The following is a 24402-nucleotide window of genomic DNA, read 5'->3' as shown; positions in this document are numbered from 1 at the left end:
CTACCATCTGGCAATTCAGAAAAAGGCTCAAGCAAATGCTAAAAATATTTGAAAGATTGCTAAAACTACTTCAGCCCAGGTCTGGTTTGTGAGGCCCATGTGTAACAACTCTCCTCTTCTTCTGACGAGGAGTAAGAGATGTCGGACCAACGTGCAGCGTGGTAGGTGTCCATTTTAATATATAAAACTGAACGCTACAAAAATACAAACCTGAACCTATAGGGGAGGGTCTGGGTGGGTGTCTGTCCGCGGTGGCAGCTCTGGTGCGGGACATGAACCCCACTCCACCAAAGTATTTCTCCGCCTTTTTAACCGCCTCGATGGCCTCTTTAGAGCGGCGACCCACGCCACAGACCTCAGACTGGGGACCCAAGCCACGGGTCCCGAATGGACGGGAGATTCCGGCAGCACCGGACAGGCGGGAGACTCCAGCAGCTCAGGACAGACGGGAGACTCTGGCAGATCAGGACAGACAGACAGGTGGCTCTGGCAGCTCAGTACAGACGGGTGGCTCTGGCAGCTCAGGACAGACGGGAGACTCTGGCAGCACTGGACAGGCGGGAGCACCTGTAGGGAGGAGACAGAGAGACAGCCTGGTGCAGGGGGCTGCCACCAGAGGCCTGGTGCATGGAGGCGGCACCAGATAGACAGGACCGTGGAGGCGCACTGGAGGTCTCGAACACTGAGCCTGCCCAACCCTACCTGGCTGAATGCTCCCCGTAGCCAGGCCAGTGCGGCGAGGTGGAATAGCCCGCACTGGGCTGTGCTGGCAAACCGGAGACACCATGCGTAGGGCTGGTGCCATATACCCCGGCCCGAGGAGACGCACTGGACACCAGATGCACTGAGCCGGCTTCATGGCACCTGGTTCGATGCCCACTCTAGCCCGGCCGATACGAGGCGCTGCTATGTACCGCAGTGGGCTATGCCTGCGCACCGGGGACACCGTGCGCCCCACGGCATAACACGGTGCCTGCCCGGTCCCTCTCTCTCCACGGGAAGCACAGGGAGTTTGCGCAGGTCTCCTACCTGACTTCGCCACACTCCCCGTATGCACCCCCCCAATACATTTTTTGGGCTGCCTCTCGGGCTTCCAACAGCGCTGCCGTGCTGCCTCCTCATACCACCGCCTTTCGGCTTTCACTGCCTCCAGATTTGCCTTGGGGTGGCGATACCCTCCCGGCTGTACCCAGGGTCCCTTGCCATCCAGGATCTCCTCCCATGTCCAGGAGTCTGGAGATTGCTGCTGCTGCCCGTTACCACGCTGCTTGGTCCTTTGGTGGTGGATGATTCTGTAACGACTCACCTTTTCTTCTGACGAGGAGTAAGAGATGTTGGACCAATGTGCAGCGTGGTAACTGTCCATTTTAATATATAAAACTGAACACTACAAAAATACAAAATAACAACGTGAATGAACAAACGAAAATCGAAACAGTCCCGTATGGTACAAACACAGACACAGGAAACAATCACCCACAACTCAAAAGTGAAACCAGGCTACCTAAGTATGGTTCTCAATCAGGGACAACGATTGACAGCTGCCTCTGATTGAGAACCATACCAGGCCAAACACAGAAATCCCAAAACATAGAAAAAGGAACATAGACAACCCACCCAACTCATGCCCTTACCATACTAAAACAAAGACATAACAATAGAACTAAGGTCAGAACGTGACACCATGTCACAACATTTTTAACAGAACATCATAATAAGGGCCTAAAAAATATTATTAAGACTCAAAATTAATCATTGTTTCACCTAATATGTCCTCTGAGAAATATGATTTTGTTTAAATACAGAGTGGTGACATGAAGCAGTGGATTTTAATTGTTTCTGTTCTTTTATCTGATATTCAACATGACAAGCCTATATGCCTAGGGGAGAATGGATGTCAGGGGTTTGATGCAAGTTGGGGGAACCTGAGCTTTGACACGCTGAAGAGCTTAAAGCCCTGGATTCAATTGTTACTGCTTGACAGGGCAGCACATCTACACTGTGTTAGTGTTGAATCATATCTGATTTACACGACAGTTCAAAACATTAGGAACACCTTATTGAGTTGCAACCCCTTTTGCCATCAGAACAGCCTCAATTTGTCAGGCCTGGACTCTACAAGGTGTCGAAAGCGCTCTACAGGGATGCTGGACCATGTTAACTCCAATCCTTCCCACAGTTGTGTCAAGTTGGCTGGATGTCCTTTGAGTAGTGGACCATTCTTGATGCACACGGAAAACTGTTGAGCATGAAAAACCCAGCAGCGTTGCAGTTCTTGATACACTATAACCGGTACACTTGGCACCTACTACCATACCCCGTTCAAAGGCACTTAAATATTTTGTCTTGCCTATTCACCCTCTGAATTGTACACTTACACAAGTCATGTCTCAATTGTCTCAAGGTTTAAAAATCCCTCTAGACCACTAAAAGTCTAAGCCTGGGGGGTGGGGGGGGGTCTACTAAGCTAGCATATGGAATTGTTTTATTATGGTCATACTATGGATCACAAGCTATTTGATTTAGAATTTTAGGACCCCTTTATAACATATTGAATTTGGCCATTACTACTATAGCCCATAGAAAAGCATTGAATGACACATTAATAAATGGCAAAAAAGGTCAGTCAAAAATAAATCCAAAGTAATAAGGTTTTGAAGTGTCTGTCCTATATCTAGAAGATATAAGAAATATCAGGAAATATGTGGTTTTTTTGAAAGTATTCAGACACCTTTACTTTTTCCACATTTTGTTACCTTACCGCCTTATTCGAAAATGTATTCATTAATTAAACTCCTCGTCAATCTACACACAATACCCCAAAATGACAAAGTGAAAGCAGGTTTTAATATTTCTTTGCAAATGTATTAAAACTTTAAAAACAGAAATAACTTATTTACGTAAGTATTCAGAACCTTTGGTATTAGACTCAAAATTGAGCTCAGGTGCATCCTGTTTCAATTGATCATCCTTGAGATGTTTCTACAACTTGTTTGGAGTCCACATGTTGTAAATTCAACTGATTGGACATTATTTGGAAATGCACACACCTGTTTATATAAGGTCCCACAGCTGACAGTGCATGTCAGAGCAAAAACAAAGCCATGAGGTTGAAGGAATTGTCCATAGAGCTCCGAGCCAGGATTGTGTCAATGCACAGATCTATAGAAGGGTAGCAAAAAATGTCTGCAGCATTGAAGGTCCCCAAGAACACAGTGGCCTCCATCATTCTTAAATGGAAGAAGTTTGGAACCACCAAGACTCTTCCTAGAGCTGGCAAAACTGAGCAATCGGGGAGAAGGGCCTTGGTCAGGGATGTGACCAAGAACCCAATGGTCACTCTGACAGAGTTCCAGAGTTACTTTGTGGAGATGGGAGAACCTTCCAGAAGGACAACCAAATCTGCAGCACTCCACCAAGCAGCCCTTTATGGTTGATTGGCCAGATGGAAGCCCTCCTCAGTAAAAGGCACATGACAGTCAGCTTGGAGTTTGCCAAAAGGCAACTAAAGACTTTCAGACCATGACAAACAAGAGTATCTTGTCTGATGAATCCAAGATTGATGGCAGCATCATGCAGTGGGGATGTTTTTCAGCGGCAGGGACTGGGAGAGTAGTCAGGATTGAGGGAAAGATGAATGGAGAAAAGTACAGGGAGATCCTTGATGAAAACTTGCTCCAGAGCGCTCAGGACCTCAGACTGGGGCGAAGGTTCACCTTCCAACACAACAATGACCCTAAGCACACAGGCAAGACAACACAGGAGTGGTTTCAAGACAAGTCTCTGAATGTCATTGAGTGGCCAAGCCAGAGCCCAGACTTGAACCCGATCTAACATCTCTAGACAGACCTGAAAATAGCTGTGCAGCGATGCTCCCCATCCAACCTGACAGAGCTTGAGAGGATCTGCAGAGAAGAATGGGAGAAACTCCTCAAATACAGGTGTGCCAAGCTTGTAGCGTCATACCCAAGAAGACTCAAGGCTGTAGTCGCTGCCAAAGGCGCTTCAACAAATAACTGAGTAAAGTGTCTGAATACTTACTTGTAGCCCAAACTGTTCGGACGCTACAGGCGTTTTAGTGAGAAGACCGATTTTTGGGATGTCTCCTGGTCTGAAAAATAGTGCTGTAGTTATGCCACTTTCCACCACAGATGTGGAAGGGCGACATCGGTGAATGCGGTGAATTGAGACGCAGCCCATGCAAAACAAAACTGATATCTCCAGCTTACTCTGACAGATTTTGATGGGATTATTTAAATTATGTTACTTAGATTGACACACCGATTGATAGATTTAAGGATTTTAACCTGTCTCCTCCCCTTCATCTACACTGATTGAAGTGAATTTAACAAGTGATATCAGTAGAGAATCAGAGCTTTCGCCTGGATTCACCTGGTCAGTCTGTCATGGATAGAGTAGGTGTTCCTAATGTTTTGTACACTCACTGTATTTGTGAATAAGAGAACATCGATGTGAAATACATTCCATAAGACTTCCGGCGCCGACAGCGATGGCCGCCTCGCTTCGCGTTCCTAGGAAACTAGGCAGTTTTTTGTTTTTTTTACGTTTTATTTCTTACATTAGTACCCCAGGTCATCTTAGGTTTCATTACATACAGTCGAGAAGAACTACTGAATATAAGATCAGCTTCAACTCACCATCAGTACGACCAAGAATATGATTTTCACGAAGCGGATCCTGTGTTCTGCCTTTCAACCAGGACAACGGAATGGATCCTATGCAGCAACCCAAAAAAACGACTCCGTAAAAAAGGGAAACGAGGCGGTCTTCTGGTCAGACTCCGGAGACGGGCACATCGTGCACCACTCCCTAGCATTCTTCTCGCCAATGTCCAGTCTCTTGACAACAAGGTTGATGAAATCCGAGCAAGGGTAGCATTCCAGAGGGACATCAGAGACTGTAACGTTCTTTGCTTCACGGAAACATGGCTCACTGGAGAGACGCTATCGGAGGGGGTGCAGCCAGCGGGTTTCTCCACGCTTCGCACCGACAGAAACAAACATCTTTCTGGTAAGAAGAGGGGCGGGGGCGTATGCCTTATGGCTAACGAGACATGGTGTGATGAAAGAAACATACAGGAACTCAAATCCTTCTGTTCACCTGATTTAGAATTCCTCACAATCAAATGTCGACCACATTATCTACCAAGAGAATTCTCTTCGATTATAATCACGGCCGTATATATCCCCCCCCCAAGCAGACACATCTATGGCTCTGAACTAACTTTATTTGACTCTTTGCAAACTGGAATCCATTTATCCGGAGGCTGCATTCATTGTAGCTGGGGATTTTAACAAGGCTAATCTGAAAACAAGACTCCCTAAATTTTATCAGCATATCGATTGCGCAACCAGGGGTGGAAAAACCTTGGATCATTGTTACTCTAACTTCCGCGACGCATATAAGGCCCTGCCCCGCCCTCCTTTCGGAAAAGCTGACCACGACTCCATTTTGTTGATCCCTGCCTACAGACAGAAACTAAAAAAAGAAGCTCCCACGCTGAGGTCTGTTCAACGCTGGTCTGACCAAGCTGACTCCACACTCCAAGACTGCTTCCATCATGTGGACTGGGAGATGTTTCGTATTGCGTCAGATAACAACATTGACGAATACGCTGATTCGGTGTGCGAGTTCATTAGAACGTGCGTTGAAGATGTCGTTCCCATAGCAACGATTAAAACATTCCCTAACCAGAAACAGTGGATTGATGGCAGCATTCGCGTGAAACTGAAAGCGAACCACTGCTTTTAATCAGGGCAAGGTGACTGGTAACATGACCGAATACAAACAGTGCAGCTATTCCCTCCGCAAGGCTATCAAACAAGCTAAGCGCCAGTACAGAGACAAAGTAGAATCTCAATTCAACGGCTCAGACACAAGAGGTATGTGGCAGGGTCTACAGTCAATCACGGACTACAAGAAGAAAACCAGCCCAGTCACGGACCAGGATGTCTTGCTCCCAGGCAGACTAAATAACTTTTTTGCCCGCTTTGAGGACAATACAGTGCCACTGACACGGCCTGCAACGAAAACATGCGGACTCTCCTTCACTGCAGCCGAGGTGAGTAAGACATTTAAACGTGTTAACCCTTGCAAGGCTGCAGGCCCAGACGGCATCCCCAGCCGCGCCCTTAGAGCATGCGCAGACCAGCTGGCCGGTGTGTTTACGGACATATTCAATCAATCCCTATACCAGTCTGCTGTTCCCACATGCTTCAAGAGGGCCACCATTGTTCCTGTTCCCAAGAAAGCTAAGGTAACTGAGCTAAACGACTACCGCCCGTAGCACTCACTTCCGTCATCATGAAGTGCTTTGAGAGACTAGTCAAGGACCATATCACCTCCACCCTACCTGACACCCTAGACCCACTCCAATTTTCTTACCGCCCAAATAGGTCCACAGACGATGCAATCTCAACCACACTGCACACTGCCCTAACCCATCTGGACAAGAGGAATACCTATGTGAGAATGCTGTTCATCGACTACAGCTCTGCATTCAACACCATAGTACCCTCCAAGCTAGTCATCAGGCTTGAGACCCTGGGTCTCGACCCCGCCCTGTGCAACTGGGTACTGGACTTCCTGACGGGCCGCCCCCAGGTGGTGAGGGTAGGCAACAACATCTCCACCCTGCTGATCCTCAACACTGGGGCCCCACAAGGGTGCGTTCTGAGCCCTCTCCTGTACTCCCTGTTCACCCACGACTGCGTGGCCACGCACGCCTCCAACTCAATCATCAAGTTTGCGGACGACACAATAGTGGTAGGCTTGATTACCAACAACGACGAGACGGCCTACAGGGAGGAGGTGAGGGCCCTCGGAGTGTGGTGTCAGAAAAATAACCTCACACTCAACGTCAACAAAACTAAGGAGATGATTGTGGACTTCAGGAAACAGCAGAGGGAACACCCCCCTATCCACATCGATGGAACAGTAGTGGAGAGGGTAGCAAGTTTTAAGTTCCTCGGCATACACATCACAGACAAACTGAATTGGTCCACTCACACAGACAGCATCGTGAAGAAGGCGCAGCAGCGCCACTTCAACCTCAGGAGGCTGAAGAAATTCTGCTTGTCACCAAAAGCACTCACAAACTTCTACAGATGCACAATCGAGAGCATCCTGGCGGGCTGCATCACCGCCTGGTACGGCAACTGCTCCGCCCACAACCGTAAGGCTCTCCAGAGGGTAGTGAGGTCTGCACAACGCATCACCGGGGGCAAACTACCTGCCCTCCAGGACACCTACACCACCCGATGTTACAGGAAGGCCATAAAGATCATCAAGGACAACAACCATCCGAGCCACTGCCTGTTCACCCCGCTATCATCCAGAAGGCGAGGTCAGTACAGGTGCATCAAAGCTGGGACCGAGAGACTGAAAAACAGCTTCTATCTCAAGGCCATCAGACTGTTAAACAGCCACCACTAACATTGAGTGGCTGCTGCCAACACACTGACACTGACTCAACTCCAGCCACTTTAATAATGGGAATTGATGGGAAATGATGTAAAATATATCACTAGCCACTTTAAACAATGCTACCTAATATAATGTTACATACCCTACATTATTCATCTCATATGCATACGTGTATACTGTACTCTATATCATCTACTGCATCCTTACGTAATACATGTATCACTAGCCACTTTAACTATGCCACTTTGTTTACTTACTCATCTCATATGTATATACTGTACTCGATACCATCTACTGTATCTTGCCTATGCTGCTCTGCACCATCACTCATTCATATATCTTTATGTACATATTCTTTATCCCCTTACACTGTGTATAAGACAGTAGTTTTGAAATTGTTAGTTAGATTACTTGTTGGTTATTACTGCATTGTCGGAACTAGAAGCACAAGCATTTCGCTACACTCGCATTAACATCTGCTAACCATGTGTATGTGACAAATACATTTGATTTGATTTGATTTTAATAATAGGACATCACACATTTGCACATGCACCAAGAGAACCTGACACACTCTGGGACTCACTGGGAATCTCCTGTGGGAGACCTGCTTCACAAGTTAACTCACCAGCTGTGGAGGAGACAAGGGTAAAAGTATGACTTTTCAATTTGGATGATGACAACCGACCAGACAATGTGCCAATCTCACCCCCCTCTTCTCTCAAAATGTGAATATCTTGACACACTATGTATGTGAACAGCCTTGTCTGCTGACACCCTCTGTCTTTCCCCCCTCTCTCCGCACCACCCTCTACTCTCTCCACCTCGCTGCCAACTTGTTTTCACTGAGCCGCCTATCTTGCCTGGGCTAATGCGAGTCGACATTCTGTCACCAGAATCCTAAACACAGCCACTGTACAATCTGTCATCACAGTCAGGAATGCATGACATTTACAAGAAATTCTCTGTCACTATCCATTCTAGTCAAATTTTTGGTGACTTTTTGGATCTTTGCCATTCATGCTTCCCCTCCTACAGATCAGGGCTCCAGACTAACATTTTCCCATGGTGACACTGGTGCCACTAACTTTTTCAGTTGTGACACAATTCCATGATTTGGTTGCACCCCCCCCCAAAAAAATTGTTCTGTCATTATAAAGTCATTCACAATGCTTTATTAATTGTGTTACAACCTGGCTCAAGATTGTAACAAACAATGGGAAACCACACACTGAGTAAAGGAATAACAAAATTAATTTATTCCATAAATAAAGTAAACACGCAACAATAATCAGATGAGGCATAAATGGCGGTAAATTAGGTGTCAACTGCAAAAGCCACAACGACACAACCAAGGGTATGCATGGAGAGAGGAATCTCTTGCTGAATGGGGAAACAGTGGCTTTATGCCACAGCTGAGCTTTCACAGGTGTGACCCATCAGCACTGACAACCCACCCAGCTCTGCCCACCAATCTCCTGCAGGAAGTAAGCACAGCAAAACCCAGTAGACAGAGCAGGGAGGGGCCGTCACGCCCCCACCCATAAAAACGGGGACCTCCCATGTCCCAAAAACAAAAACAAAATGTTTTAATAAAGAATAGAAATATACTTACACTCCCTGGACATCCAACAACCCAGGTCCACCACCCACATCTCCAGCAACCATGGCACCGGGATGCAAATTAAGAAAAGGAGAGGAAGAGAGAGACCAAGAGAGGAGACCAAGTTGTCGGAGAACAGACAACACAGTATTAAACAGGACGGCTAAGGAGAGGGCACACAGGACAACGCATCCACCAAAACATTGTCCGCCCCCTTAATATGACGAATCTCGAGGGGAAAAGCTTGAAGGTACAGACACCACCGCATCAACCTCTGGTTCGTTCACTGCATAGAGTGCAAAAAGGTGAGTGGGGTGTGATCAGTATATACGACTAGAGGCACTACACCCGGACCCACACCGAAGTGTTGGAGAGCCCAGATCAGGGCAAGAGCCTCCTTTTCCACCACAGGATTAGGGGAGTTTGTAGTGGACTGAAACGTAGCCAAACCAGGAGAAAACGACTCCATTAGAATGCCGGATTCGATCAAGTTAGCCTTTAGTATGGACTTAAACATCTCTTTCAGATGTTTATCATCAATCTCAATGTTATAAAGTGTCGCAATTCGTAACATTTGGTCTTTAGTATAGCAATCTAGAAGCTCCTCCCTTGGGACTTGGAATAATTGCTCAATGTTAACCAAAGTCAAACAGTCAACCAACTATGGACGAACAACAACCTGCTCTCACTCCAATTGAGTACACCAAACCAGAAGCACATTGTCAACCACACAGGAGAGAAAAAAAACAAATGGCGCTTCCCCAATTACTAGCGCAACCCTAGTCTTCATGCAGTTTCTGGCAGTGGGTATTTATGCACTTTAGCCCGCTGTCACAGAAAAAGCTCCCAGCAAGCTGAGAGGAATCTCTTGCCTAATGGGGAAACAGTGGCTTTATGCCACCGCTGAGCTTTCACAGGTGTGACCCATCAGCACTGACGACCCTCCCAGCTCCGCACACCAATCTCCTGCAGGAAGTAAGCACAGCAAAACCCAGTAAACAGAGCAGGAAGGGGCCGTCACAAGAGTAATAAACTACTGAGATGGTATTAAATAAATAAATAAATCCAGTGATTGTCATAAATTTTGGGTTGACAATTAGGCAATTTTTAAAAAACATTTTACGGAAAAAATAGGTCTCCAGAATTTTCAGATTTTTTTGTTCAATATAGATTCATTTGGCCTCTAATATTACATATAGGCCAAATTCAATTGGTGCTAATTCACAACCTGACAAAGTGGAAACTCAAAACACAGCTAGATCGATAACTCTAAATATAACACCTACTGCTAGTAGCCATGTAATAATCTAACAGTAAATGTAATGTCCTTAAAAAACTTTGCAATGAGGCCTAGAGCACTAACAATTTCAACGCCATAGCATATATCTCTATTCTAAAACAGTGTGCTTTGAGGTCAATATTTAGACTTAAGAAATACAAGTTGTACTGACAGAAAGCTGAGATTCTCCTCTTTTTAACAACTAATTGCTTCCAAATGGGGCTGCACGATATGGATAAAAAAATATAATTGCGATTTTTCTACTAATTATTCAATTGAAATGGTTATTTCCCATATACACTCACCGGATAGTTTACTAGGTACACCGACATGCTCATGAAAATGGATCGCTCCTACAGACTGAGTCACGAGTCCATAGCTTGCTATCTAAACTATTTTATTGAACATTACAATAGGCAACAAGACTGACCTAAGGGACTTTGAGCGTCCAGTATCCCAGAAACGACCGTCCTCCTGGACCTTTCACGCACGACAGTGTCTAGGGTTTACCAAAAATTGTGCGACAAACAAACAATATCCAGTCAGCGGCAGTCCTGTGGGCAAAAAAACAGCTTGCTGATGAGATAGGTCGAAGGAGAATGGCAAGAATTGTGCAAGTTAACAGGCGGACCACAAACAGACAAATAACGGAGTAGTACAACAGTGGTGTGCAGAACGACATCTCTGAATGCACAACTTCCACCCTTGTCACGGATGGGCTATTGCAGTAGATGACCACACCAGGCTCTTCTCCTATAAGCTAAAAACAAGATGCTGCTCCAGTGAGCATTCGATCTCCAACATTGGACAGTTGAGGAGTGAAAAAACATTGCGTGGTCCGACGAATCCCAGTTCCTGTTGCCTCATGCTGATGGTAGAGTTAGGATTTTTCCATAAGCAGCATGAGTACATGGAACCATCCTGCCTGTTGTCAACGGTACAGGTTGGTGGCGGTGGTATACCACCGTCCAATCTGCAGAAACTGTGTGATGCCATCATGTCAGCATGGACCAACATCCCTGTGGAATGTTTCCGAAATTGTAGAATCCATGCCTCGAAGAATTCAGGCTGTTCTTGAGGCCAAGTGGTTTGACCCAGTACTAGATGGGTGTACCTAATAAACTGTTGAAGGAATCTGTTGAGTGCATGTTTTTTACTTGTATTATTTAACCCTTATTTAACTAGGCAGGTCAGATAAGAACAATTTCTTATTTACAATGACGGCCAATTGTAAGCCGCCCTATAGGACTCCCTATCACAGCCGGTTGTGATAGAGCCCGGGATCAAACCCGGGTCTGTATTGACGCCTCTAGTGTAACGGATGTGAAACAGCTAGCTTAGTTAGTCGGTGGTGCGCGCTAAATAGCGTTTCAATCGGTGACGTCACTTGCTCTGAGACCTTTAAGTAGTAGTTCCAATTGCTCTGCAAGGGCCGCGGCTGTTGTGGAGCGATGGGTAACGATGCTTTGTGGGTGACTGTTGTTGATGTGTGCAGAGGGTCCCTGGTTCGCACCTGGGTATGGGCGAGGGGACGGTCTAAAGTTATACTGTTACACTAGCACTACGATGGAATGCCTTACACCACTGCGCCACTCAGGATTCATGTACTGATAGTATCCTGAGAGAATAAACACTAAAACAGTGTGGAGGCACTATGTGCTGCACCTGCTTGAGTGACAGGACAGAGAGGCATTTTTCGGGGAGCACACCGCAGGGGGGAGAGAGAGTGTGAGAGGCTTGCTCATTAGAGCAGGTGACCCCAGCGAAAAAGGCACAGCGGCAGAGCAGACATTTTTTTTGTACAAGAATCACGAGGATAATGCACTAATGCACTATTAGAATGTGCAGATCATACCAGTGTGACCAATACATTTTTTTACTTGCACAGCTAAATCAAAGGGTCGGAAAATGTGACTAAATGGGTGCAATCTGGAGCCCTGCAATCTGAAGCCCTGCAATCTGAAGCCTTGCAATCTGAAGCCCTGAAATCTGAAGCCCTGCAATCTGAAGCCCTGCAATCTGGAGCCTTGCAATCTGAAGCCTTGCAATCTGAAGCCCTGCAATCTGGAGCACTGCAATCTGAAGCCCTGTAATCTGGAGCCCTGCAATCTGAAGCCTTGCAATCTGAAGCCCTGCAATCTGGAGCCCTGCAATCTGAAGCCTTGCAATCTGAAGCCCTGCAATCTGGAGCCCTGCAATCTGGAGCCCTGCAATCTGGAGCCCTGCAATCTGAAGCCCTGCAATCTGAAACCCTGCAATCTGGAGCCCTGCAATCTGAAGCCCTGCAATCTGAAGCCTTGCAATCTGAAGCCCTGCAATCTGAAGCCTTGCAATCTGAAGCCCTGAAATCTGAAGCCCTGCAATCTGAAGCCCTGCAATCTGGAGCCCTGCAATCTGAAGCCTTGCAATCTGAAGCCTTGCAATCTGAAGCCCTGCAATCTGGAGCCCTGCAATCTGAAGCCCTGTAATCTGGAGCCCTGCAATCTGGAGCCCTGCAATCTGGAGCCCTGTAATCTGAAGCCCTGCAATCTGGAGCCCTGCAATCTGGAGCCCTGCAATCTGAAGCCCTGCAATCTGAAACCCTGCAATCTGGAGCCCTGCAATCTGGAGCCCCACTCTTGCCCCCCTGCCCACATCCCTCAGGAAGATGACGTGGTATTTATTGTTCATTCATTTAGCATTAATTCTGTGAACATGCACTCTATGTGGCAACAAATCACTCACATTGACACACATTTGCTAGCCAATTCAGAAGTGTTTATTCACAGTAGACATTTGCTAACATTAGCTAACCCACATCTTCTGTACAATAAGCAAAAACAACAGTTTGGTAATCTAAAGTTCCACATCCAACAGTGATGTGCTGATTAATGCGTTCCAGTACATATATTTCAGAGTGACATTTATTGGAAATGGTGCAGAAATACTGCTAAGAAATCATCAGCCATCTATCAAAACAGTTATCTATAGTTATACACTTGTGATGATGTGCGTCTCGGTGAGATGTGTAGGAGTCAGGCGCAGGAGAGCAGGTATGTCTGAGAATCGTAATTTAATAATATAGTTCACCAATACAAAACGGTAGAGAGAAAGCTACACTCCACATACTCGGAAACTCGTGCAACCGCAAGGAGGAACAAAACACAGGAGGAACAAAACACAGTACAGACACTAGACACTAAATACAGGTGTGTAACTGTGAAAACAACAAACATCCAAAATACGAACGAGCACAATAACCACAAGTCTAATCCCGCACGAACTAAGGCAGGCAACAGGTTACCCTTATACAACACAGAATTAAACACAAATGAAACCAGGTGTGAAAGGATCACAGACAAAGCAAACAGAAAAGAAAAAAAGGATCGGTGGCGGCTAGTAAACCGGCGACGTTGACCACCGAGCACCACCCGAACAGGGAGTCACCTTCGGGAGAAGTCGTGACAACACTAAGGATTTTACTCACATTTCTGAACGATTTGGAATGCTCATTCAGATCTTTCAGCAGGCCCTGTTAAGTTTGAAGAAAACAGTTGACTGGAAACACATTCACATTGCTGAACGTACATCTGGTTCTGACGCTCCTTTGCTGAGACACTTTTTAGTGTGTAATATTTATCACATTCTCTCTCTCATGTTGAACAAGTGCAAATGTTTGACACTGAAAAGTCGAGGAACTTAATCTACACTTAAAAAAAACGTGGGTTAGGGCTCAGTCACCGATACTTTCATATGTTTTCCTTATTATACAGATATTAAAACGTGTTAGTGTGTGTTTACCATAGCTCAACGAAATCAACACTCCCCCAGAAGTGTCCAGCTATGTGTTTTTTATCCAAGCGAAAGCCACGTAATAGCACATTAGCTAACCCACCATCAAGATGACGTGTTTCAAAGGTTTAGCCCCTGAGGCAGACCTTGAATGGAAACTTAACGATGCATTTATGAGAGGTAATTCTGGACTGCGAGTGAAAGTGAGTTAATTAGGTACTAGGACATTAACATTTGGTGTTCTTGACCCGAACCGCCACTCCCTTTAACGTCCACAGCATGCTTTGCATGTCAGAAGAAAGACGGAATAAATATGGTGAAAGAAAGCCTTAATTGAAGGTTGACGCAACCTTAACATGTGTACGGTTGGGCAATCAGTCTTCATCTAAGAAAGGCCAATAATCTGTTAACCTACTCCGGTTAGATCTACTGTAATGAAGTGAAGGGCAACCTAATTAAGAGTTGACTGGGTCTATGTATGTTAAGAGGTCAGCAATCTGTCTCACTGTGCTTCTCATTAAATTAACCTAGTCGTCTTGGATTATGAAAAATATTACTGACGCATAATGAACCCTTTGTGAAATTAAAAAATGCCTAGTGAAATCGATACTGCTTCGTTTCTGTGGAAAGATAAATTAGGAAGTCGTAACCCTCTGTATGTTTTTGCTTCCAACAATGAGGCCTGCCTGGGCCAACTTATTTTAGTGTTTCTATTTTTAGAGAATTGTACCGCTTTACTTATTTATTTATTTAAAGGGAGAGCAGGCAAGGCAGAGAATTGTACCGCTTTACTTATTTATTTATTTAAAGGGAGAGCAGGCAAGGCAGAGAATTGTACCGCTTTACTTATTTATTTATTTAAAGGGAGAGCAGGCAAGGCAGAGAATTGTACCGCTTTACTTATTTATTTATTTAAAGGGAGAGCAGGCAAGACAGAGTATTGGGCAGATGGCAACACTGCCAACAGAAATACTTTGTCAGCAACATTGAATGCATTTACATGGTAGAGTGGGTCCAAAGCTGGAGTAAATTAAAGTGTCTCGAGCCACAGGGCTTAGCAAAACAACATAGACACTCCGAGACACACAGTGTGGTGAGCCTTTAACACCATCATCATCATCATCAATGTTATTATTAACTAGGCCCTCATATTATTACCAATAACCTTCAGTGTTTTTATTTCAATATTTTCACTCCTTTTCTTCCATTTACCACATTGCTCCTTCAGATCCATAATTAATACCAAAGGTCTTGATTGTTTTTCTCTTCTTTCCTTTCATTGACCACGGTGGACGCACAGACTTATCCCTCCCTTTATACTAAACATAGCAGGGAAAAGAGTCCAGAATGTTGAAGTCAGCAGGAACAGATGCTCAGTGTTATGTTCTGAAATGACTCAGTAAAAAGAAGGCAGGCAGAGCTGCCCTGAGAACCTGCTGAAAAGACTCCTCTTTACCTGGCGAGGCTGTCTCTCTCATCGGACTGTCTGGCCAATGACCCCTCACATCACATCTCACCAACAGGCATTATCAATGAAGCTCACACTGAGCACCACCACAGCATCCATACTAACTAAATATACTGATCACCACAATGCCTTTGTAGTACAGCTGAAATAATATGTTCAAAGTTAAGGAGTTTTGAATTGAACGTGAATGATTAGCATGTGTGGTCTGTCTAAACAGAGAAGTAAAGCAGGGTATCTATGATGTTGTTATGGCTCTATGAACACCCCCGATGGTTGAGTGAAACAGATCCATCTAGAAAGAGAACACCCCACTCTCTCTGGCCCCAGCGTCCCTCTGACACAGCAGCTGTGTTTGTGTGTGTGTGTGTGTGTGTGTGTGTGTGTGTGTGTGTGTGTGTGTGTGTGTGTGTGTGTGTGTGTCGTGCCAACACAGGTGGTTAGAGGGAGGGGCTGCTACACCTGTGAGCAGACAAGATCTGGTACAGTGTGCACCTAAGGAGCTGTCGCTGTCCTCATCAGCCATTTATAATGCATATGAGAGAGAGAGAGAGAAAGAGAGAGAGAGAATTTCTGGACAGAGACAGTATCAAAGTTCTTTGTTTTAAACTCACTTCTCTTCTGCTCTCTATTGCTGTATATGTACAGTGCATTCGGAAAGTAGTCAAACCCCTTGACTTTATCCACATTTTGCCTATCTTGCCTGAGCTAATGTGAATCGACATTCTGTCACCAGAATCCTAAACACAGTCACTGTACAATCTGTCATCACAGTCAGGAATGCATGACATTTACAAGAGATGCTCCGTCACTATCCACTCTAGTCTAATTGTTTTTAAACTTTTTGGATCTTTGCCGTTCATGCTTCCCCTCCTACAGATCAGGGATCCAGACTAACATTTGTTTTTCAGTTGTGGCACCATCCCATGATTTGGTTGCCCTCCCCCCAAAAACTCTGTAGCGTCACACAATAGAAAAAATATGAATAATATACATATTTGTTTAACTAGGCATTTAAAAAGTCAGTTATTAAGAACAAATTCTTATTTTCAATGACAGCCTAGGAACAGCGGGTTAACTGCCTGGTTAAGGGCAGAACAACAGATCTTTACCTTGTCAGCTCAGGGATTTGACCTTGCAACCTTTTGGTTATTAGTCCAACACTCTAACCACTAGGATACCTACCACCACAGTAATAATTATAGCCTTATTCTAAAATGTATTAAATCGTTTTTTTCCTCATCAATCTACACACAATACCCCATAATGACAAATCAAAATCAAGTTTTTAGAAAAGTTATCAATACTATTACAAAGGTTAAAACTGAAAAATCACATTTACATAAGTATTCAGACTCTTTGCTCAGTACTTTGTTGAAGCACCTTTGGCAGCGATTATAGCCTTGAGTCTTCTTGGGTATGACGCTACAAACTTGGCACATTTGTATTTGGATAGAATCTCCCATTCTTCTCTGCAGATCCACTCAAGCTCCGGCAGGTTGGATGGGGAGCGTTGCAGCACAGCTATTTTCAGGTCTGTCCAGAGATGTTAGAAAGGGGGAGTGGCTTCCGTCTTGCCACTCAACCATAAAGGCCTGATTGGTGGAGTGCTGCAGAGATGGTTATCCTTCTGGAAGGTTCTCCCATCTCCACAGCGGAACTCTAGAGATCTGCTAGAGTGACCATCGGATTCTTGGTCACCTCCCTGACCAAGGCCCTTCTCCCTCGATTGCTCAGTTTGGCTGGGCAGCCAGCTCTAGGAAGAGTCTTAGTCTTCTTCCATTTAAGAATGATGGAGGCCACTGTGTTCTTGGGGACCTTCAATGCTGCAGACATTTTTTTGTACCCTTCCCCAGATCTGTGCATCGACACAATCCTGTCCCGGAGCTCTTTGGACAATTCCTTCGACCTCATGGCTTGGTTTTTGCTCTGACATGCACTGTCAACTGTGAGACCTTATTTAGACAGGTGTGTGCCTTTCCAAATCATGTCCAATCAATTGAATTTGATGAGGAAAATTAATAATTTAATACATTTTAGAATAAGGCAGTTTTTTTCTCAGCTTCAAATTGTTACCCAGCTTTCTTTCTCTCAGCCCTGAAGTCACACTTGTCATAAACAGATATCTCTCCTTCCCCTCTCACCTCTCTCTCCCTTTGCCTTTCTCTTCACACCCTAGCTGGCCCAGTGGGTGTGTGTCCGGAGCTCCGGACACCTCCTCCAGAGAGCTCAAGGTGACACACATTTTACTCAGGCTGCTGATGACTGTGTCATGACGTGGCCCTTTTTGGGTATAGCTAGTGGCTTCCCCCTCTTTCTGTCCTACACTAAGGTTTTGTTATCTCAGGTCGTAAATTCCTGGAGAAGACTCTCTCCCCCTGCCCCCTGGCCATGCAGAAAGAGACACATAGAGAGAACAAATCATTTCAAATGGCGAACTCTAAATCCCCCAAATTAGGATTTGATACAAAATGTCCACTTGTGAGAAGGTGGGAATGGTCTGTGGACACTTAAGGGACGGGAATGACGAGTGTGTTTCATTTGGTGACCTCAGAGAGGACAGGAAACACATGACTATATCTCTGAATATGTACATTTCTCAATTATGGGGTTTGCATCTAATTCTTGTATAAAATGAATGAGTAAAGATTCAAGTATTTGTGAAATTATATAATATGATGTTAAACCCTTAATGTGAAAGAATTGTGTTCCCTTTAAAGTTTAACTAAGTCATTGGCCCACCCCCATGAGCACAGACATGATCTAGCATCATAGAACAGCTCTTTTCTACTGTTACGAATAAAACCCACTCCTGAGGAAATCCTCTTCAGACCACGCGTACCTCGATGGACACCGAGGGGGCACAGGTTGAGTTTAGACAACAAAAACCTCAGTTTAAGCTAAGGTTGTAATGGTTGATGAATTCCCAACCCTACCACGTGGAGCACTGTCTACACGGCTGGAAATGGTTATACTCTGAGACCATCGATCCCAACAGAATAAGAGTAAATCTTAGATACTAATTACTAGCCTGCAGGTAGAAATTATGTCAACCTGGGATGCGAAGACTGACAACCACCAAAACATCTATTCTATAAGAACATTTCTGAATGGTACTCCATTCTAACCACGAAATACTTCAGGGAAGCACAGAGAGAGAGACGCTTGGATGAATTTTCCAACAGAAGGACTGACAATTCCAATAGAGATCACGACAACACACTGGGCGTAAATATATATTGACTGTAATTATTCCAGAATGAGCGAGCGTTCATGTGCAAAGGATTAGCATTTCAATTAATATAATTATCAACTGTGTAGTGACTCCTTTTGTATTTCCTACCCTATTAATTCCACACCCATTTCCCTTTGTCCACCAAGCCGTCATATCGGGTTAGCCCACTAGGGAACCTCCCCTATCATTTCCTTGAAACCATATCTACTGTGTTGTTTGTTTGTGCATTTCTGTGATTATTTAGTTAGTTAGTAAATAAATGATTAAGACAATTGATGTATGGATGATTCATAGTAATGGCTAGGTTCATGCAGATAACCAACAATGTACGATGTTTGGAATGAGACTAACGTGAGGTAAAGAATAATTTGTTAATTAGAAGACTAATTGATCAGATATTAAAATATCTGAATCGTTATATTAGAAAAATTACAACTTTGTAATCTGAATATTTTCCTTGGTGCCCTGACTTCCTAGTTAATTACATTTACATGTTTAGTTTAATCACATAATAATAATTACAGAGAATTGATTTGATAAAATAACAGTCTTCACTTTAATGATGCCAAAGACACGACAACTGGTTGTGGCCGTGTCCCCATGGCTACTCAGGGGCCTCACTCCACCAGCAAACCTGGCCTCACTTCCTTCACCTACACCACCAAAGCTCAAAATAAGAGACCCTGAACAGAGGGTAAGCTACAGTTCAAACACCAACACCACCAACCCCCGGAGCTCTTTATGGTTATCTCTGAGTTGCTAATCACCCAGCTCTGTTGGTGTATGTGAGGCTAGCGAAAGCTAGCGAGAGCAAGCAGGCTGATGCAGTTCCAGCTCTCTGACACATTTAGGGTGTGCTGGGGAAGTAGAGCATAGAGAGTGCTGTTAGACGGCAGGGTTGGTATTTTTCTGCAGGGTCAGCAGAGGCTGGGGCCAAGCCAGCGTCATGGCGGATAAATCAATTAAACCCAATTAGACAGTGAGAAAAGCCAAGGTGAGAGGTAAATTAAATGGCAACAAAAAGCACAGATAGACTTAAAAGGATCCTCAACCCTTCTCCCTCTGAGGTAACTTTGTGAAAACACCTGAGATTGAATCAAACTTTTTTCAGGTTCACTAACACTAACACTACAACACTATCCAGGACCTAGCGCTAGCGAGGTGTTGTCAATGATCTGCTAAATTGAGATATTGTGCTATAAAAAGCCCAACGCAGGTTTTGATGTTTCAGACTGCCATACAGTTCCTAGAGACAGCGTGGCTTGTGTTTTGTGTCACATGTGGGTGGAGAGGCACAGTGCAGTGAGTGCACAGAGAGCCCTCTATTGTGTATGTGGGAGGTGTTTGTCAGTGTTCTGAATTATAATGGTGTGTAAGGTGTCACACGGTCACACCTCCATGCATTTTCATGTTTTGCCTACGGGAAATCAAGGCATAGGCGTTGTGAAAAATATATAATTTAGGCATCTATTTGATTCTAATTACCATTTTAGCTAAGATATAATGTGATGACATTCCTTTTGGGATAGTAATGTAGTGCTGTGTCCACACTGAGCAGTGTGAAGCAATATGTTTCATGATCACCTTGTGAGCCGGCCAAATGAGGAAACCTTCGCTCCAAGCAACCTGCCACTAACATCTGTTGTGTTGGAAGCATATGCCTTTCTTCTTTATACCAGAGTTACATCTGAAACCAGGCTGCTTCACCCTTACAATATAAACCATGCACAAATTCACACAGGCACACACAAACAGCATGATCGTTACAAACTAAATATGATCATCATTCCGAAGACAAGATCATGACACTCCAGAATTTGAAATTGTGATTCTTGTTGTAAGTAATTAAAGTCTGTTGTACTAATTAGAGAGAGCAAAGACAAGTCAATATAGGTGCTTCGATGAATCGCTAAAGTGGTTGGATATTCCTTTCCCCGGTTGCACTTCAAAAAAGAGCACTGCAAAGAGCAACAATTCGCTATTAACACAGAGTATGATATGCAGATAATGACTTAGTTGTTTTGTAGCTCTGTTCTCAGCATACCCATAATTCAAGTGGAAAATATGAATGTGTTCTGAATTAATGAAAGAGAAACAGCATCTTAAGCATTATGTGATAACCTGCTGAGTAATTCATGAGCCATTTATAACGCTGTAATGCTTCAAATTGCAATTTAAAAAAAAAATGTTTTAGTAAAAAGCTAAAACCTTGATAGAGCATGGAAATAGAATAATTGACTGGATGGGGTAGTTTGACCGTGATCTAACTCCCTCACTAAATTGTGATCAAATCAACTGAATGATAATCAATAATCATGGTTTACATCCAATCTATTACTGCCAATCTAAATCCTAAACTCTGTCTCATAGGAAGCCCAGAGAGACAAATGCAGCCAGGTGGACATCTTGGATCCTCCCAGCAACCTGAATATGATATAAATCCATCGTAGGGCTTCTGTTGCTCATACAGGCTGATGATCCCATCCTAAATCAGAGAGGCCAGACTGTCAAGGACTGACAGCCTGTCTCCTCACAGATCAATAGCGATAAGGGGAAATTGATTTCAAGACCCGAGATCTGAGATAGGGGAGAGAACTGCTCAAGTTCCAGTCAGATAGTGAGAGGTCCATAAGTATCATGCATATTTGAATGTCAAAGGGAATATTGACCCCTTGAAGTGATGATGATGGCTTGGTCAACATTGTTTATGCATAATGAGAACTGTTGCAGAGAGTATCAGAGGGGACTAGATAAATACAGACCATGCATCACTTTGAAAGGGATGGCATTCCTATTGTATGCAAATGGTTTGGGACTGAGTCTGGGAGAGGAGGTGGATACTTCATTTAGATCCTCAAGAACTTCTCTGTTGGCACTGTCTTTAATCATTAATGCCCATTTGGAGTGGAGTGAGATGGAGAAGAAGATGGATGCTGGAATGGTGCTGAGGAGGAAACTGATTGGAGTTGGGTATTGATTAACCGCGACTAATCACACCTCCTTCCTCACAAGGGGTCTGTTATTTGTTTCTTCTGAACCCTTCTCCCTGAGTGGGGATGTGTAATTGTGTGTGAGTGTGTGTGTGCACTGTGCATGCATGTGTGTTTGTATGTGTATGTATGAATATAATTCAGTCAGAATCCCCTTCATTGGCATCATGCCAAAAGGATTAGTGTATGAATGAATAAATATGAATATTGCAATGATTTTTAAATGATTTCATTGAATTTACTTGGCTCTTCTATTTGACCTGCAGTGTGCTGAGAGATCATGGTCTGTGAAAAATACTTTCTGGTCTCACTCTCAGAACTCACAGCGAAATCCCAGAGCCATTTATCATTTTCTCATTCGGTGTTGAAGGAGAGAGAAAATAGAAACTTGTTCAAATGCTTCCCACTGCTCGTGTCGATTGTAGAGCACACTGTAGTGTAGAACACACTGTCAGAATAATCTGTCCACGCAGACACTTTGACAGAAAAGTACAGATTGAATTCCTCCAGGAGAAATTATTCAAACTGAAATCCCACGGATGGTGATGGAATGAATGAATTAATGAATGAATAAACGAACAAGCATGTCAACAAACACTTTTCCTGCCACACACCACCAATAAAAACAATATCTATTGCTTTTATCTTATCTCTTAAGGACAGGCCCTGCTCGCCCCTCTCCCTGAGTTTGCCACAGTCCATGGTCCTCGCTAGTCAGCCAATCAATCGCTATTACAGCGCCAGCTATAACTACAACCCCTCAATTAAGCCAGATGCTCACTCAGCCTAGGTCTGGCTGGTCTCTAGAAGACACAGGGAGACTACACACACACACACACACACACACACACACACACACACACTACATGCCAGGGCCTGCAGAGTAACATCTTCCCATTGTTTGTGGACAAGGCGATGGCACTGCTCTGCTCTGTCGTGTTGACTCTTCCTCTCACAAGGATTATGATGAACCCTCTGTGCTGAAACTAGATATGACGTACAGCAGGGAACAATATGGCTCTAAAATACTGTTTTGATTTTAAATGCAATTATCGGTTTAGCTCAGACGGCACTTTAGACCATCAAAACGACCCAGGCCACAAATCCATCAAAACTAGGTTTAAATATGTTGGTGACTGAAACATATGTAATGGGGTGACATATGCTTGGGGAGAGAGATGGCGTGCAGTGATAGTGGTAAAAAAACATTTGAAAACCACTAAGACAGAATATACACACTACACAGCACAACTCTATTTGGGCCTATTGTTCAAACGGCATAAAAGATTGAAAGCAGCAGATTTGGCAGTAGAAACAAATAATCACATTGTTACTATTGTCCTCAGAAGCTCCATTGAATGCATAACAATTAAGCTTAAAAGCTGCTTTGAAAGCTAGGATGCTCCTCTCAGCTGACTCATTTGTTAAAGGGCAACCTTTGACACATCGGGGAATGCCATTGGCTAACTAATTAGCCAATGATAGAGAGGGGTCAAAATATGTGGTTTTAGTCTAAAGGGCTGACATTATGTTGAAGAGATCGGAACGCCATGGTTCCAGCACTTTAAGATAGCTATCCATTCAAAGTGATGGTCTGTATATTACTAGTCTCGTCCACAATGCGGTAGCAATTAGCCTGGGGACTATGAGAACTACGTACAGTACAGTTCATAGTCTCTGTATCAACACACATATAGTCAGCATGAAGAAGAACAGAGGATTGTAAGGGTTGTAAAGGTGCTGCTGACCTCTGCCATTTTCTCTCCCTTGGAGAGATCAAGGCCACCATGGTCCTGGAGGGAAGAGCCGTTTGTGCAGAGTAATAGGCCTGGAGTCAAGGGCTCCCCCCCCAGGCTACCAGCCCCCACCAGAATGTCCTGGCCCCAGCCACCGGACACCTGCCCTTATAGGAGTCAACAGCAGTGCCAGCAACATGGGCCACATGCATCATACATTCACCTTACAGCTGGCCTGAGAGCAGTGTTATTTCTCTTCACCCATACACCTCTACATAAACACTCATTTTACAGCTGACCTGAGAGCATTGCTATAATCTCTTTACCCATATACCTCTACATAAACACTCACCTTACAGATGACCTGAGAGCAGTGCTATTTCTCTTTACCCAGCATCCTCTACATAAACACTTCTTCTCTAGCCTCCCTCTATACAACTCCTCTTCTGGCCTTATCTACTCTACACATCCAAGTCTGTGTATGTATGATATGGGAAGAGACTATTCTGATTCAGAGTAATGATAATGATATTCCACTTCAGGCTGCATGCGGTTTTATATCATGTTGTTTTCATAAAAGGCAGCCCACAGGAGAAATATGCTGCGTACACAGTTCTCATGGGCGCAGAGTGGCTTTATGAAATATGAATCTTGATATAGCTTGATTGAATGCTCTGAGTCATAATTGGATTCCCCCTCGTTCTCCCCTCCCCTCTCCTCCCCCTTGTCTCCCCCCTGACAGAAGATAACCGCGACAGCGTTAATCAAAGAGAGGGAGCGTTTTGATCCCACTCTCAATTAGATTAGATTACATAAACTGAAGCAATTTGCAGAAAATGCAATACGAATTATCAACAGGTCATTCAACTTGATCTCT

Source organism: Oncorhynchus tshawytscha, linkage group LG10 (genome assembly GCF_018296145.1).
Source record: "Oncorhynchus tshawytscha isolate Ot180627B linkage group LG10, Otsh_v2.0, whole genome shotgun sequence".
Classification (NCBI taxonomy): domain Eukaryota; kingdom Metazoa; phylum Chordata; class Actinopteri; order Salmoniformes; family Salmonidae; genus Oncorhynchus; species Oncorhynchus tshawytscha.
The sequence above is the reverse complement of the archived record's forward strand: the minus strand, read 5'-3'. Positions refer to the sequence as shown.